Genomic DNA, 17,786 nt, shown 5'->3' with positions numbered 1-17,786 from the left:
TTCTAAATACTAATGAGTCTGCCATTACTTGAATCAAATGTCACTTAGACATATATAGCCTAAGGGAAAGTACATTCTTCAGCTGTTAAGTACCTGTTCCAGTCTGTTTTCAGGGATATGTTGATTTTGGCCTTCTGGGCACAAAGTAGTAAGAAGTGGAACTTTCTCCTCTATTCTATTTAAAATGCTTTTCTCTAGGGCAAGGCAAATCCATACCAGGTGAAAGCATGAAATGCGTGAAGATGCCGATGTGAGTTGGCTGCCTTCTTTGACATCAGTGTCTCCTTCCCATTGCTATCCTTTGTCCTGAAGGTCAGATCTATAGGCCTTTGCTGTGGTTTGTTGACAGACATCGCTTTCCCAGCTGGATAGCCATGCAGGTTGTGGGCTAGGAGAATTAGAAAGGCTTTGAGCTCCCCATGGAAAGGGTGAGAGTAGTGTTGAAGAATCTTCTCCATAAGAACCTCGAGGGAGATACCCACAAAAATACCAGGCTATTGGCTGAAAGAGAAAGCCAAGCAGCGCAGGAGACGGCACAGAGAAAGAAATGCAACTTTCCATGCTGGTTTAGCAGTAGAGAATATCACCTTTCCTCTTTCTGCTGTGTTTTGCCGATGAGTGCCTTGGTATTGAAGCCGAGCAAAAGTTTTCCCTGAGCTTCTGGGCTTTCTTTGTCATGTCTTGCTCAGGATCTTCTCCTGTTTGAGGTTGGCCAAATAATCAGGCTATAATGCAGAAAAGCTGATGAGCTTCAGACTATGGTAGCAATGAGTTCCATCTTGTTTTGTTGGTGAAAACAGGTGAGGAAGGGGCCAAATGGGGTGGTTGTCCTGCTTTTAAACAGTGCTACCTGGTCCTGCAAAGCGTGTGGGAGATATAGATACCTGTATAGGTATTCATGTACCTTGCCTGTTGCTGTGATATTGCCTCCTTCTCTCCAAAACAGCCTTGTTCTGTCCCCACAAATGGCATCTTGCAAAAGGCAACCTCAGAGTGGTGCAAAGCTCATGAACCCACAAAGAGTTCCGTGTTACTGCTTCACATGGAAATCTGTGGATTTCCCTTGTTTGGGTCTCTTCATAGGGCAAATCAAATGATATCTGAGCTTTGAAATTACACCAAGGGAGACTTGGGCTGCATGTTGGCAAAGCAGAGAGACCATTGGGAGGTTTCATCTTCCTGAGATCAGGCAAATATGTGCAAAGTTGGAAGGTGAGACTAATGGTAACTGAACCTTAGCCATGAAGGAGATTAACATAAAGTAAATTTTCATAGCACTTTTTCCCTCCTGTCTTCCACTCCAAGCTTAGGGATGAGCCCTGTCTACAGCTGCTTACTCCTCACCAGGCAAGAGGTATCTGCCAGTGAAGTTGCCTGCCCTGTTTCTCACTGTGCACAAACAGTGTCATTGTGGCTAGTGGGAGAAAAGGAGGCTGCGTTCACAAGGGGGGTGTTGAGACACTGGGGGAGGAAGAAAGAGATGCTTGTGATGCTAGCACCTGGTTTATTTGGCCAGGCTTTGGGTGTCCTGATTGTTCAGGCTGGCATCAAGAGACTAATTGCTTGCAGAAACCTGTGGAACATGACCTGAGTATCCAGGGCTGACTTAGAACTGGGAGAATAGTCCTGGAATGATCATAGGTGAGCCAGGAAAGCTTAGTTGGTGCAAATGAAGGAAACCTCAGCAGTCAGCTCAAGAAGGGTTAAGAATCATGGTCTGATGAGATGCGTGCATCTGTCAAGCCAAAGCAGGGGTTTTAATCTTCAAACCAGCCTTAGATTACCTCTGCCCTGGCAGAGATGCTCTCATTTGTTATTTTTCATCTAAATTAATGATGTGGTTGCCTAAAGCATGGTGAGAATGTATCACCAGGGACCTATCAGGGAGGGCAAAGTATTTTCCCTGCTTTCAGATCTTGGTGAACGTGTCTCATAGGAAATTAATAGATATCTAAGGAGGCTCAATTCTTCTAATAAAAACTACTTCACTCCTTCCCTACTGTATCTACTGCAAATGTCTGTCTTTGGCCTGCTGCTGGTCCTGGTGATAAGAGAAGCCAGCTATGCAATCTTATATAGCTGCATTAGGAGCCAAATAAGTTCAGGTGCTGTTGGAGCAAGTCCAGAGGAGGCCATGAGGATGATCAGGGGCTGGAGCACCTCCTGTATGGAGACAGGCTGAGAACATTGGGGCTGTTCAGCCTGGAGAAGAGAAGCTGTGTGGAGACCTCAGAGCAGCTTCTAGTGTCTGAAGCGGGCTAAAGGAATGATGTAACTTCCACTTACCAGTGAGGTGAGGTGATGCCAGGCCAGAGATCCACAAAAGCTGCCTTCCCATGGGTGGGAATGGGCTCTTCTAAGGTGGCATAAGAAAGAGACAGACTAGAACCAGCCTCTTGAAAAGCAGAAACCCAGTTGTGGGTGGGAGCAGAAGTGGGGAAGTATTGTGTGTTTGGGTCTCAGTGAGCTCTGGGACTAGTGAAAACACCTGCAGGTGAAACTCAAGAAGCAATAGCCCTATTCAGTTGGACTTGATGATCTTAAAGGTCTTTTCCAACCTAGCTGATTCTATGGTTCTATTCACTTGCTCTCTTTTCTCTTTTTAAACCCTTTTCACCTGCGTTTTTGGTTTGAAGAGCTTTACACAATCTTTGAGGTGGAGTGGAATGTTCAGTGTGGGTATAAGCACCTGGTGCCTCCCACAGCCTTTTCACATGTTGGCAAAGGGTTTCATATTCCTTTAGTATCCCAGTCCCTTTGTAGTCAAATGCAATTTGCAGGGCATGAAAGAAAACTATCTTCATACAGGATTCAAAGGGAAAAGACTGAATTTTGATCTGTTCAATATATGCAGATATTGAGTGGTCTATCAAGGGGTGTGAGAGAGAAATCGGACGCTCTGTCCCATTTGTTTTAGAGGCAGAGTTCGAGCACTCTGCTATAACATTCTAACCTACAAATGAATCCCAAGCAAGTGACTGTATGTAGGTCAAATCCACATGTGAACCTCCGCCAAACTTGTGCTTCATTCAGCTTTTTCATTATTATCTTTATTTTCTGGGGCCTCAAGGGAGGAAAAACCCCTTTGATTAAGGGGAAGGGCATTTTTTTCCAGTTTCTCTTTAACTTCTCACTGCATCATCTGTAAAGCAGAAAGCTTTGTTCTTTAAAAAGGTTTGGTTTATGTATGTTTTTCACTGAAGGTTGCTGAAATCCAGCCAATCCTATTGTGGCTGTAAAGGAGACATAAAACTTCATTACAGCTATTCCACAGAAAGCAGTTCAAGTGTCCAAGGCTTAGTGCTGTGGTTCTCTCTAGAAGTGCTGTGTGCTTCTTTGCTATCCCTGTGTGGCTGCCAGGTTCAGTTCACTGTTCCTGAGGCATTTCTTGTGGGATTGAAACCAATTTAAAGAGTGATGAATTAGAGGCTCTGCTTTTGAGTTAGTTCCTAAATCTTGATTTCGTGTTCATGAGCATCCCACTCTGTGGGTTACCATGAGGTTGGGTGTACTCTTTCTCATTTTGATTTATACAGACTGCAGAAGAATTTCCATCTAATATGCTGTTTGTAGCTGAAGATCTGAAGGGTGGTTGTTTTGGGGGTGTTTTGTTTATTCCTGAGATAGGCACTGGTAAAGTGTCATCTTTAGCTGATGCTTCTCTGGTGAGGTCCAGCCTCAGGGCACTGTTTGAGACCCTGAAATACTGGGCTGCAATTAGTGTTATGTTATCTCCAGGGAGGTTCCTTTTAACTGGGTTCCTGTGCCAGCAAATGGAGCTGTTGTGTGAAATAACGTAGTTTGGTTTAAGTATTTGCATCTGTTTCCCTGCTGAACTTCTTTCCTCTTTCTCTGTCACATGCAGTTGGTTTCTAGTCAGCCCTTGATGATGCTGGGCATGCTGCGAAAATAAGAGTTCTACCTGTATGTCTTGCTGCAACACACATTTTTCTGCATGGCCTTGGATGTGCTGCTTGTGCAACTGCAGGGCTTTGTGAGAGATGCGGTTGTGTAAACCTGTGTGTGGCTATAGAAGTCTCCAGCCTGTCCCTGCTACCATAGGAGAGATTTGGGAAGGTGCATTGTCTTTGGTGCACCCTGTCCTGGCCGTAGAAACAAAGAGGGTTTAACACGTCTGAAACACCTTTTCTCACCTATGGAGCCAGGCTGAGAGAGCTGGGCTGGTTCAGCCTGGAGAAGAGAAGGCTCCTTAGAGGGAGACCTTAGAGCAGCTCCAGTGCCTAAAGGGGCTACAGGAAACCTGGAGAGGGGCTTTGGAGAAGGGATGGAGAGATAGGACAAGGGGAATGGCTTTAACCTGCCAGAGGGGAGACTGAGATGAGCTCTTAGGCAGAAGTTCTTCCCTGTGAGGGTGCTGAGGCGCTGGCACAGGGTGCCCAGAGAAGCTGTGGCTGCCCCATCCCTGGCAGTGTTCAAGGCCAAGTTGGACACAAGAGCTTGGAGCAACCTGCTCTAGTGGAAGGTGTCCCTGCCTGTGGCAGGGGTTGGAACCAGCTGAGCTTTACGGTCCCTTCCGACACAAACCATACTGTGATTCTGTGAGAGTCAGGGAGCTTGGAGATGTTATGTGCAGGTCCCAGGAGGATGATGCCAAACTCTTCTCAGTGGTGCCCAATGACATATGGAAAAGAATCCTTTCAGCATGCAGCTCCCTTTGCAGAGGGGCAGGCATGTGCAGAAGGCTGTATTTTGACTGTATTCATAGAACATGTGTGCATGTCACTTGCAGGGTGTTACTCTAAGCATTATGTTAAAAATAGCTACTGTGTTAAACTTCTAATTCTTACTTTTTTGCTTGCGCTTCTGAATTCAGAGTCGTTTGTGACTTACAGTGTGAAACTTCCCTGCAGTTGAGAGCTAGTCTAGCTTTCTATGACATTCTGCATCTTCCTTCTACAACCAGGTTCTGTGCTTCCAGGAGCTGCCTGTTAAGAACATGACAAGACTTGCTTTATTAAAAACCTGCCAGAGTAGGCACTGAACAGCCATGTCCTGGGTGGGATGCTGGGCCTAAAAGCAGAATTAGTCTGGAGTGAATGGCAGTGCTTTTGCCTATCTGTTCCTTTGGGTCAGGAGCAGCAGAAGTGACAAAATCCCCCAGGAGACATGGAAATAGCTGGAAATTTGTATTAGAAAAAAGGGTTTGCTGCAGCATTTGGATGTTTATGGCTGCTACTCTGTAAGGAAAAGAGATGAAGTGGAAGGAAGTACAGAAAGTAAAATGAAGGTGTTTGCTTGGTTTTGAAGCAATATAACTCCCTCCTTTCTCCTGCATTTTGTCCCACTACATCTCCTGGTCATTAGGAGCTTTCTGCCCCTGCTTTCCTTGCAGCAGAAACTTATTCCCATGGAAAAAATGAACCCCAAAAAGCAAATGCCTTGGAGCAACTTCATCACGTGCTTCTACACTGGACTAGCAGCAAGGTACTAATCTCTTTACCCTGGCAAGACTACGCACCAAGCTGCACATCCTTGGAATTAAGTGTGAGTAGCAACCGCATGGGCAACAAGCAAGCTGCCAGCACTTGGTCCACGGTTGTCCTCTGCAAGTAGCTTGGCATCTGCAGCAAGACCCCATGGTAGCAGTGTCTTCTGTGTCCCATTTCACCACTTAGCTGGGGCGAAGACTTCTGGATACAAGAGCTAAGCAGATGCTCTGGAGCTGTCACTGTGGCTATCATATCAATGTATGTGGAAGTTCTAGCATCATCTCTACCATGAAGTTATTAATGGAAATCATCATCCTCATTTAGTAGCTGCCATCACTTAGTAGATTAACCTTTATCAAGCAACTTTGCTATGTCAGCTGCACAGCAAAGTAATTACTTTTAATAGAATCTGCCCTTGATTTAAAGCCACTGGGGAAGCAATTAAATTTAACAAAGGCACAAGCCATGACTTAGAAATGAAGATGGATGGGTTTTGTTATCTTTTTCATAAATTGTATTGTGTACAAGTATTAGAAAATATTCAGTCATCTCATTTTGTGGGGTTTAAAAAGTGATATTAGACTCTTACTCTAAGGATTAATTGAATGTCATCAGTGCCAGCTCTGGGACTTGGCTCAGAAATAGAGCTTAGTATCATTTATACTCAAATGACAAATGATTTGCAGAGGGCTTTGAACTTGAGCTGCCACTGGCTTCTCAGATGTGTGACATTTGCATTTAGCATGAAGAGAATACTTAAGGATTTCTTGGATCACTTGATCTCTTCCCTAGGTCTATTTTATTTGGTAGCATCTTGTTTTAAAGTGAGCTGCACCACTGTACATCTATAGACTTTTTCAATTGACATTGTACTGCGTATATCACATGTACCTGTATGTCCTATGTACCTCTATGTATGCCAGCTTGCAAACAGTTCCTGAGCAACAGCTTCTGTATGCATTTCTGAGCAATGCTCCACATTCTACTGTGGAGTCCCCAGCCCCTGGTGCTGTCCCTTTGCTTGCTGCCTCTACGATGGCTGTCAGGAATGCTGACTCTGCACATGGTTACTGGAAATGCTTTGGCCAGATGAGTGGTGGGATGTGCTTAGGGAATGGGGACAAACAGTGGAGTGCAGCCCAGGCTTTCTCACAGCTGTCATCTGTGAAGAGAAATCCTCTTTGTTCTGCTTTGTGTGTCAGAGCAGCTACTCTTCACTTTGCAATACATCATATGACTCTATAACACCAAGCTTTGGCCTTTCCCTTCAGTACTGGGCACAAGGGAAGAGCTCTTGCACTTGGATGCAAGATCTGGAACATCCTCAGGGGTGGCTTCTGCTTTGGGAAGCAAACCAGACATCTCTAGAGAAAACTTGGGAGCCCAAGTACTCCCTGTGAGACTGCTGAGGTCATGAGCAGCCGGTCCTACAGCTCTGCAGCCATGCTGAAGGAAGCATGGGCACCCTTGCATGAACTGCAGAGCCTTTGGCAAGTGGTCATTGTAACTGCTGCTGAGGTACCAGTAGCCATAGTTGTCCTAGGAAAACAAGAGTGGGAAGGCTGAGCTCACACAGGGCAGGGGATGGAGGCAAGGTGATCCCTGCAGGGTGTGATGCAGGTGTGGTGGCCTCTCCAAGCTCCTCTGCCATGCCTGTACTCTGGAAAGACCTTGGTTTCATCTGGTAGCTGATTTTTAGTTACTGCAGCTAATGCAGCAAAGAAACATCCCTTGGGAATGGGGCAGCTCATTAAAGAAGAAATAGACTACATCCTGTGCTAGGCAGCTTTGATTACTCTTCCGGGAGCTCTGCATCACCTCTCCTCTGCTCCTGCTGGCAGACCTAAACCAGGAGTTTCATTAACTGCATTTTCCTCACTTCACACTGTGCCTCACCTGTGACATGAATTGTAGAATTATAGAATAGTTTGGGTTGGAAGGGACCTTCGTGCTGTTCCTTGCATTGGGTACAGGATAAGGCTATAGCATTTCTCCTAAGACTGGTAAGGGTATCCAGCTAGTTATGACTCTCCTGGAGGGAGAGAACAGTACTGACCTTTCTATTGCTTTGTTTTCCTCTGCCACAAAGCTGCTTGGATTTCCTGTGATTTAACGCCTGTCTTCAGTTTTGATCCAGTGGTTTTATTCTCCTTTAGAGAGATCGATTGCAGTGGGGTGGATGGTCTTGGACTGGTGGAGTCAGTTGTTCCGTGTGCAATAAAGAAAGGCATTTAAGGCTGCTTTTAACTGTCTTTTGAAGGAAAAGGTATATACATGTTTCTGAGCAGCTCTAGTGTGGCAGGGAGCAGCTGCCTCTGCACGTGCAAGGCCAATTAAGATTCAGTGCTGCTTCAAAGCTTTCCTTTAGTCTCAAACCAGACTTCTAAAAAGCAGGAGGAAAAAAAGGCCCCACAACTGTATTACGAAGCATCTTCCAAATTAGAATTGCTTGTCCCTCTTGGAAGAATCTGAAACTGACTGTTTGCCTGCAGCCCTATAGAGAGCATCACTAATCCTGCTGCAAGTCTCTTCTCACTGAAGCCAACCTCAGAGACGGCTGCTGAGTGGCTTGGTTTGCTGCTGAACTTCAGTCCTGTGTTGGGTGAAATGGATTTTCTTCTTAGTACACTTTTACCTGGGGTACAGCTCAGGGTGAGCTTTACACCATAAGCTCTCCTAGGCTGAAGGCAAGCAAGCCAGCTCACTTTGTAGTGCAAAGCCAAAGTGCCCTCTGCAAGAAATAGGTAGGCAAGAGAGAAGTGGCTGCTGGAACACCAGGTGATTTTATATGACTTGATACTAAACATCATGTAGTTACACAGAGGAATGACCCAGCTGGGTGGATGTTTAGTATAGAAGGGGTTCGATTCCAGTTACAGCCTATCTGCAAGTTCCTGACACCCAGGAAGGGCTTAAACTCTTATGCTGGATATGGGGAAAAAAATGAGCTTTACCATGGACGTGTTAATATCTTTTGACTAGTGAGGGTAATACACTGACATAAGGATACTGTATCTTATGTATGCAGTAGAAATGAATCTGTTTTAATTAGAGAAACCCAACATGATTAAAATCACCATTTTGGAATCAGAGTAGCTTTTTATTTGATTTAGTTTAATTGGCTTCCAAAGTGGCTATTCTCAAAAGGATCTTCATACCCATGGTGTCTATGGAAGCATATACTCTGAACAAACCCTTCTCTGGATGTCCTTTGGACTTGCATGTGAACAGAGGAGTTATATTTACAGTAGCGTACATGTAAGTAAAGAGAGCTGCCCTTCAGGTTTCCTCTCACCTGAGGTGCTGTTAGAGGTAAACGCTGCAGTCCACAAAATCTAGCTCTTGCTGACTTCAATTGTAAAAGATAGGCACCCAGCTCTTGGGAACTGTTATAGTGCAGAGACCTTGGTAGGGGTGCATAAGGCCAGGAAACTGGTTTTGGTCAAGGGCTAAGTGATGAGCTATTATGTGCTAGTTATCAGTAGAGCATCTAAGCAAGGCAGTTTCCATCCTGAGGAGTGATTTGCCTTGTCTGTGCTGCTGTGGCTCTGTCTTCATGCCACTTCTCATCCCAAGTTAACTTTGGTTTCCTCCCCCTCCTCTTCTTGTACCCTCAAAGCTTTAAATGGATCTATATTTAGAAGAGGCTGCACGCTGCCTGAAGAGTTTCTGATAGTAAATAATTATCTTGATAGGGATCCCTGATACATATCAGGATTCTTCTGCTTCTAATGCTCTACAGTTTGAAACCTGAACAAGGTTTGTGGATGGCTGACTGGTTTGGGTTGGAAGGGACCTTAAAGCTCATCATGGGCAGGGACACCTCCCAACTTCCTGTCTTACGTGGTCAGATGGCTACCAGAGCAACCCGGAGAACAGCTGCTTTGACTTATACCAGCTCCTTGTTTCTGGGGGTTATGCAGCTTCAGTCCAGGTTGAACAGAGCCTTGGGCGACATGGTTTAGTGTGAGCTGTTCCTGCCCATGGCAGGGGGTTAGAACGGGATGATCTTAAGGTCCCTTCCAGCCCAGCCCGTTCTATGATTCTATGGAGCATTGCAAGCTGAATCTTTGAAGAGCTCTTCAGTGGCCTCTTAGCTGTTTGCTTTGCAAAGCACTACTGAAATGCTGTTGTTAGGCTGACAGCAGGCACTTCTTGCAAATGAAGGGAAGACAAAGCTGATGCTTTAAAGATGTACATGGGAAGCTTTCCTGTGTTGTAATGTCTATCTGCTTTAGCATGCTATTACAGCTGGTGCTGCTTTTTCAGCACAGTGAGAGGCTGCAAAAACATAAATGTTCTCTGGTGTTTGCTTCAGTTTGCATCTGGAATAGGGAGACACCACGGTGGGTAGAATTAACAGCATCAGTTGTTGAATACTCCAGTGCTAACATTGCACAGATTATTGCATGTAAGTAGGTAGGATAAATATTAATTAAAATAGTAGTAGAAGAAGTGGAAATGAATCGCCTGCCTCTGAGGAGCTTTCTTGTTGAGACTCTTTTAATTCTTTCTAAATCTTGGTGCCTTGCTGTGCTTGCTAAACTTCTGTTTGTGCTAGGCTGCTGTATATCAAAGCAATTGCCCCATAAACCACCACAGCAGTGGGGATGGAGAGTAGTGAATTTCAGTGGGCAACTTTAACATGCATAAATTACAAAATGAAATGGTGAGCTTTTAAGATGCCTTGATGGAGAAATAAAGATACAGCCGAAAACCATCTTGGGAAGGGGGAAAGGTACAGAACTGTCAGGTGGTGATGTATAGATGAATTTGAATTACTCTATGCATAAAACTTTTACTCTATGAGTAAAACTAAAGCACTAAAAGAGAAGAAACTAGAACTCTCCTCATCCTTGTACCCTTCTTGCATTAGTGGCAAAAGGTGTTAGAGAATCTGTGTATTTACTTTGGCTGGATCTGAGATGCCATGATGCTGATGATGAACTGCAAGACTTAAGGATCTGTCTTCAGGGGTTGTAAAGTATTCCCAGGACAAGCAGGATAACAGGTTGGGAGGGACCTTAAAGCTCACCCAGTTCCACGCCCCTGCCATGGGCAGACACCTTCCACTAGAGCAGGTTGCTCCAAGCCCCGTCCAACCTGGCTTTGAGGTGTTTAAGTGAATCCACTTATTTTGCATCATGAAAAATTTATGTCACTATCTGGAACAAATATTTTCAGATGTGCTGTCCTCTGTCAATAGAGAAGTTCCATATTTCTATGTAATATTATAGCTCATTTGGATGAATAACTGCATCCCTGGATCTTCAAATGAACGAATGTGCTTAAGAGGCTAAAAACCACATAGCTGTGTAGAAAACTCACTTGCCAAGCCTTCTGTGAGATGACATCTTTGGCAATGCTGCTGAAAGTGAATTTAAATTGGTGTGGAAGAGATAAGAGCACTTTAAACCAGCTTAGAGATGAAAAATTATTGAGCTCATGGACAGCTTGCATAATGCAAACTGGGTAGTCAAGGGCATATATAGGAACTTCTTTCTGCAAGTTATTAAAGTAATATACCTCCTTCATGTCATGGGCTGTATATGTGAAGGGACAGTAAGTAGGTAGTCTTCTGGAGATGAATAATGAAGCACCAAACATGCAGCTGCATTTGCAGCATAATGAGAGAGAATTGAAGTGTCTTTTGACATATTCTCTTCATTCTCTTTCTTGACTCAAAAGATTGTCAGGCCAGGAAGATATTTAAGTTGCAGTTTTGAAGATGGTAAGCCATCTAGTCCCATGCCCTGGACAACAGGAGGTGCAGAGCTCCTGTCACCAAGTAATACCTGCAGCAAGTCAAGACATGACTGCAGAGTGGTTGCTCTGGAGTGTAAAGGCTGTGGCTGGTTTAAAGTAAATTCCAGCATTTGCTGGTCTTGGGACAAACTCTGTCTTAAGATGAAGTGGATGGTTGGTCATGCCTGCTGCAAGTGCTTGAATGTGAGAGAGTATGTTTCTAAGTGTTCCTTTGTCATTCTTGGTGCTTCTCTAGTGCTTGTCTTCAATTACACCTTTACAGCTGTGGGACCCTTTTGGCCCAGCTACCAACACTTGGACTCAGTTCTCATGGGGATGCTCTTCTACAGTTGATTCTTTTGAGAACCTGTGGCAACCTGATTTTCACAAGTCGTCTGCAGGGCAGGGCTTACTCATCCTGGGAGATCCAGACTCATTGAAACATTAACCCATGTTTCTCTGCTGCAGTATATGACTTGGTGTATTTATTATGCTTAGATCGATGTTTATTGTTTCCTCTTGCATCCAGTGCTTTTCCTTTCTTATTAAAATGTTGGCTCTTTGAATTGATGTGTAGTAGTCTTTCATTCCTGCAGCTACTTCTGCTTGTGTTCACTTTTGCTTCTTTAAATTAGCTGGCAAGAATCTTCATATATAAAGTTGGAGTCTCTTCAGATCAGCATGATTTAGAGGTAAGACTATCTGTTCATCACTTGATGATTAGCATATTGAGTAGACTCTTTTTAAGCTAAAGCCACCAATTTTTCTAAGGCTCTTCCTACATGAATTTGAGCATCAAAGGATTTCTGACCACTATGGGATTATTTAACCATGGCAGTGTTATTTTGCTTGGATTGGTCTTAAGCTTCAGAAGCAAAGTAGCTTCACCAAGGCATCAGTTAGCTAGAAAGATGGTACTGTACATGACAAGCTCACAAGCTGAAGTCCATGAACATGATGGGCTTCCCTGATCTGTCACCCTGGCTCTAGTGAAAGGCTGGAAAACAGAAGAGGAGGCAGCTGCAGCAGTGTAAATCCTTTGCAGTTGTAAAGTTTCATGGGGCTTGTAGGAAATGCTTTACCGTGTAGAGCTCATGCCTGTATAGACACATTTTAAAGCAGATAGATTACACTCCGGGTAGTTCATGTGATAAATGTACAAGTCCTTCGTTCAGTGAATAGGTTTTGGGTGGGAAAAGACCTTAAAGCTCATCCAGTTCCAACCCCTGCCGTGGGCAGGGACGCCTTCCACTAGAGCAGGTTGCTCCAAGCCCCTATGTCCAACCTGGCCTTGAACACTGCCAGGGATGGGGCAGCCACAGCTTCCTTGGGCACCCTGTGCCAGCACCTCAGCACCTTCACAGAGAAGAATTTAACAAAAGGGGCTGGAGAGTTTGTTTTCTCGTGGACTTTATTGAATGGGGGTACAAGAACTGGGAATGTTTGTATGTGGAGTACCAAGATTGGGACTGTGAGGCTGCAGTGCTGGAAGTGAGTTTGGTTCCTAAGAGAATGGCCCCAAAGCATGTAGAAAATCTTGCTTGTTCTTTGGAGGGTGCAAAAGAAATGGAATAGAGTGGCTGTTTCTAGGGATGTCAGCCATAAGGAGGGAAGGCAATTCCTGTGCCTGTTCCCAAATGCAGAGCAAATCATTAATCCCTGTATTATTCTTGGCATACCAGAAATAGCATCTCTATTGCAAGGATTCTTTAAGCTCTTGTGAAGTTTCCTGGATGTTGAATTGAGTACCCCTCCCTTCCCAATGACTATGATCTAGGAATGAAATAACTGATTTGCATCAAATCCCTCCTTAATTTTCCTTCTCTTCATGAAGATTACATGTTGCCCATCACTTCAACGGGCCTCTCAGCCCCAGGCTTTTCAGAACAGCAGTCTTGATTCATGGTATTTGTGGTTGTCTAGCTCTATTTTTGGAGGGGTTTTGTGGGGAAATATCCTCAGTTTGACTTTTGTTAACTTCTCACAACTATTTTCCCTTGAGTATGTTCACTCTGAAACTTCCCCCTTTGAACGCATAAGCCAGTGTTTCATTAGTTTGGCATTTGCTTTGTCTGTGCATTAAAAGATTAGTTTGATTGCTTGCACTGAAGCAAAGGCTGGCTTTCAGTTCAGCTTGCTTCCCCTATTTCTCTTCACAGACAAAGGGTTGTGTTGGCAGAGCTCTGCAGGGGGCAGCTTTAGAGACACTTGTGGTCAATTCTGAACAGCTTTTCTTAGATAAGACTTACAGTCTTGGGGAGAGGCTTTGGAAATGTCAGGATGAATCACTTGGGTTGCCCCCTGGAAAGAGTTTACTTTGTGTTTTGTAGAGAAGAGGTTAATGCCCCTTCTCCCATCAGCTCCAGAGCAGCCAGTACAGGGCAGGGTACGTCCTGGAGATAATGTCCTTCCAACCACCCGTGGCTCGTATGGATAGTGCCATCACAGGTCATCCCTCCCCTTCCCAAACAGGTTATGGGCACTGACTTCTTTTACACATTCTAATCATGCAGATTCCTCCCAGAAGGTTTCAGTGGTACCAACTAGGTCAAATTGATGCTCTGTAAATGAGCAATTCCCATTTCTCTTGTTTATTACCCAAGCTTCTCACATCGGTGTAGAGGCAATTACAGAATTTGTCTCATCAATTGATGACTTGATTGATGTTGTTCTTGACATCTTGGTTTCTTTGTGCTAAATAAATAGTTGTTGGTTGTCTATTCTCTTCCTCCTCCTTCCCCTCCCTACTTTCATTCCTTGCTTCCTGGTATTTAAAATCCTTCCTCCCTCATGCAGTTTGACTGGAGTAGCCCACAAACCCAGCCTGTCATCCACCACCCCATACCCACGTGCCTTTGTGCAGCAGCAGTTACCAGCAGGTTGTCTAGCCCTTCCTCCTGCTTTCTCCTGCTCAAATGAATGTGCAGGGCACTGTCATGAGATGTGGTACTTCATGCTGATTGCAGGATCTTAAACTGAGTGCTCTGAACAGATTCTAGTATACACTCATCATGGATTCATAGAATGGTTTGTGTTGGAAAGGGACATTTAAAGGTCATCTAGCCCAAACCCTGTGCAATGAACAGGGACATCTTCAACTTGACCAGTGCTGCAAGTGTTGCTTTTAAAACTCCCTCTGGAGAAATCCTCTTCTTCTAAATGCCGTGCAGGTGCTCCGAGCAGCCTTGATCTTAATGCAGCACTGAATTCTGACCAGCAACTAGGGCAAGCATAGAAATAGGAGCTCTTGCTCCAGCCAGGGAATGCAGAACCTATTTGGAGGCTGCCTTACTTTGAATGCTGTGCAGGTCTAAGTGCAGAGATGAGTAACCTGCTGACTGATGCTTGAAGGATGTATTCAGCCCCTGCTGTGACTATGGTTCAGTGACGGGCAGGGAGATGCAGGTAGTTTGGTCTTGCAGCTGATTTCCAGTTCAGAATGACATCCTGGAGTATGGCCAGGGCTGTTCAGGGAAGGACATATCTGTGAGAGACGGAGGTGGAAGCATTTGTGAATCCAAGGTGGAAAAGCCCAGAAGAGCTGCACTAAATGGGTGGGTTTGTCATGATATTGCGTGGACTAGCTTCTTCACTGTAGGTATCAGATACACTTAGGGAGTCAAGAACATGGCTTTTTGCAATAAAGAGCATGATTTGCACTTCTGCAAAGCAATGAATACACAGCAGCAGAAAGGCAATCCAACCCAAAAAGAGACAAGTTGTTGTTTTCTGCTCTGACTTTGACAGATGGTGCACATTAGCCCTAAGCTAATACAAGCCTTGTCAGCTGCTCTGGGTGTAAATTTCAGGCCTGTATTCCCAGTGAATAAATATAGACACCTCCTGAACTTATTTCTTCTGAGCTAGAAACACAGATTTGTAAGCTGTCCCTCTCCAGGTGACCCACCATCACCTTTCTCACCAGTGGGGAAGAGTAATCATCTGCAATTCCCATCCCAAGGCCCTTCTTTATGGCCTTGTGTCCATCGTGTGACTGGAGTCAACATCCTGCTCCATTGCTGCTTCCCTGGAGAGATCTCCCTGATCCTTTCCAAATCTTACTGCCAGTGCTATTATCCCAGCCTGAAAAGGCTGGATTTGGAGAACAACCAACTGATCAAATGTAACCCTTTCTGTATCTTTTAAAGTCTGTTTTTCCAGTTTGTGTCCTGGCAGACAATTGCTTAGAGACTTTCTGGTACAGGGATCTGGGGACATAAATTTCAGGCGAGCGCATTTACTTCCTCCAGGCCATGATAATAGAGAAATGATTCACATTTATAGCTTGGGGAAGAGACGTGCTCAGCATTGATCCCACAGCACTCCTGCTTTTCTCCTGTGCAGTCGTTGGGAAAACAAGGCTCCTTCCAAGTGCTGTTGGAGGACTGCAGCAGCTCATGCTGCCTCCAGGTCCTGCGAGAGTGCTGAGCCTGTGGAGGCTGATGAAGGTGAGTGCAGCACATTTCCTCTCCCTGGCTGAGTTCTGGTTTGCTGCTAGGAGAAAGTCACCTTTTTTCGAGCCTAGCAAATATTTGCTGAGCTGTGTTTCACATCTCAGGTAGCTGCTTTGCTTGCTCCACACCTTCCTCCTGTTGTGTGCATGTGTTTAATGGATATGCAGTTCATCAGACAGTGCCGGAGGAGCGGAGCAGAGCAGACCCCGTGGGGCTTCAGATGTGTTCCAGAAGTGCAGGGAGATGGGAAGAGCAGCAGGCAGGGCCTGTCAGGCACACAGGTAGTTGTGGAATGCCACCTTGCTTGTGCTCACTTCAGTGCTTAGCTGCAGGAGAGGATGGAGATGTTCCTCTCTAGGGATAGCCCAGGCCGCAGGACTGAAAAGGCTGTGGGTCTGTCCTGACTGCTGAAAACCAGTACCATCCACAGAGCTCTTCATAGCCAAAAGCCTGAATAAACAAGCTCAGGATAAATGTGCTACTAGTTTCAACCACACTTGCGTAAATCCTTTACTCTCTCCAGTTTTTCTCCATGCCTGCAAATCCACATAGAGAAGAGACAAGAAGCACCCCATACACATGAAACTGTTATAGCTGTAACCATGAAAACCCATCTATCAGAGCCCAAGTTCCATTAGCCCTTGGCTCGCAAGGCTTTTATTTACCTTGCCTGTGTTGTAGGTCTGCTCCCAGCAGAGATGAGGACACAAGATCCTGAAACTGGCTGTAGTGCTCATACCCTAACCGAGAGATCAAAAATAACTTGGTGGATTTGAAGAAGAGCCTGTGTTAAGCATCCTTAACATCCTTTTGTGGGTTTTTCTCTTTCTGTTTTTCCTTGCTGAGAATTGTTTCTGTTGAGACATTGAGACTAATGTTATAGCAGTGACCCTCAGGGACAGGAAATCAAGAATCCCACTGAAAAGCATTTCTAGGCCTAGTGCTTCAGTGTGTGTAGGTGAGTACATCAGTCCTAGGTGATGAGATACTTCTGATGTCTTGGACTCTGACTTTGCATGGTTAGGGAACTTGGACCTTGAACTCTCTAGCTCTTTTCTCACATGACAGGGATATTGTACAGTGTTTTGACAGCTGAATCAGCCTGGAAATAATGAGCTCAAAGCAATGTTCTCTCTCGTGTCCTCTTTCCATTTGGTGAACAAGATGTATCATTTAGCAACTGAGGCCCAGGCTGTTTGTTCAGGGCTGTTGTTTAATCAGGGAGTGTGTGAGTGGAGCTCTTCTCATGGGTTCTCTTCCCAGGTTTCTCATACCATTGGCAGCTGGATGTTATTTTCCTACTCAGCATCAGAGTAAAGGAGCACTCAAGCAAATGTGGCTCAGGTTTGACTGGTGTAAATGTCTGGATCCCAATATGCTTTCATTGTTTTATGTTGCCAGGGGTTTTATGTTTCTAGAGCTGAGGAAACATGCAGGTTTTCCTGCTCTGGTGAAATTGGAATTTTGCCGTCTTTACTTTGGTTACACATAGTAACAACTGAATAGTAACTACAACATAGTCGTTGTCCAGCAGTAATTTCCATCTGAATGGCTGCAATTTTGAACTCATTTATTCTGTTTATGGAAGTACAGAGCTATCTTGTGGAAATCACTGCAAGAGAGAGCAGTGGGTTTCAGTTACTTGGGTTACATTCATCCACACATGGGTTTGCCTCAAGTCAATAGCAAGAGATGACAAGAACTGGAATACAAAACCTTGTTGGCCATGAATGTATAGGATATGCCTGGGGAGTTAGAATAACAGTAGTAAAACACACAGGGTCTGTGATTGTTGAGGTCTTGATGGTGCCTCTGCCTGTCTTTTCTTCATAACCCCCATGACATAAGATATAAGCTGAGGATTATGAATTATTGCTGAGGTGAAGGGAAATGTGGCACAGGCAGTTTCACTCCAGTCTATGTGGCCTCATGGCATCTGTAAGAGGAATTAGGGTTAAAAACCAAGAGAGCAGCATCTGTGTGGTAGCAAGGGAGCCTTAGGCATGGAGCACCATGCATTGGGCTGGGATTTTAGATGTGTTCCTCATTCTGTGGACGCTGCTTCAGGCCTCAGCAAATGTCTATGCTTTTATTCAGCAAAGTAGTCTGTGAGGTGAGGAGGATGGAGACCTTCTCT

General features: G+C 44.8%; 1 long non-coding RNA gene across 1 annotated transcript in view; it reads left to right on the top strand.

Moving 5' to 3' along the window:
- LOC133272762 (uncharacterized) overlaps positions 1-17,786 on the top strand; it is a 51,809-nt gene that overhangs the window by 938 nt on the left and 33,085 nt on the right. Inside the window, exon 2 of the long non-coding RNA XR_009744561.1 lies at positions 5,326-5,445. This is a non-coding gene — a long non-coding RNA (uncharacterized LOC133272762). The remainder of the gene's footprint in view (positions 1-5,325; positions 5,446-17,786) is intronic.

The sequence above is a fragment of the Pezoporus flaviventris genome, unplaced genomic scaffold (assembly GCF_033815535.1).
Source record: "Pezoporus flaviventris isolate CSIRO_AGI_PZ_B2104156 unplaced genomic scaffold, CSIRO_AGI_Pfla_v1 ptg000001l, whole genome shotgun sequence".
NCBI lineage: Eukaryota > Metazoa > Chordata > Aves > Psittaciformes > Psittacidae > Pezoporus > Pezoporus flaviventris.
Note: the sequence above shows the minus strand (reverse complement) of the source record. Positions and strands in the feature narration are given on the sequence as shown.